The sequence below is a fragment of the Fomitiporia mediterranea genome, assembly GCF_000271605.1.
Source record: "Fomitiporia mediterranea MF3/22 unplaced genomic scaffold FOMMEscaffold_3, whole genome shotgun sequence".
Classification (NCBI taxonomy): Eukaryota; Fungi; Basidiomycota; class Agaricomycetes; order Hymenochaetales; family Hymenochaetaceae; genus Fomitiporia; species Fomitiporia mediterranea.
In genome coordinates, this window is record NW_006760388.1 from 3,278,358 (window position 1) to 3,278,799 (window position 442).

The window sequence follows — 442 nt, forward strand, 5'->3', positions numbered from 1 at the left end:
GGTACATACTCCTTCCTGTCCCCTCTCTCTGCTGATGGATTGATCACCCATTAGTAATGATTAGAGGTTAATAATGCTGAGCTAGAGTTCTTACTAAGTAGGACAACAAAGGTAGCCTAGTTGATCTGGCCAATCTCTAGACTTGTGACCAATAGGGTTTTGTATATAAACTACTCAGTCCTAAGTCTTGAGTTAAGCTTTTCCAAACTTAGTTATTGTATTTTACAATTCCTAACAATTCTCTTCAGAACAAGTAGTAGTTTATTAGAGAACATTCTAAGTACTAACTCTAGGTCCTTGTCCTCTTAGCTCCCTTCTCAGGATCCTCTCAGATCTGAATAATAGCTCTAGTAAACAGTAAATATACTAGTTTGTGTATTAATAAGGCTTTTGTGTAGGAACACTACCTCCCTACTTAACATGTTCTACTTCTAATCCTAGT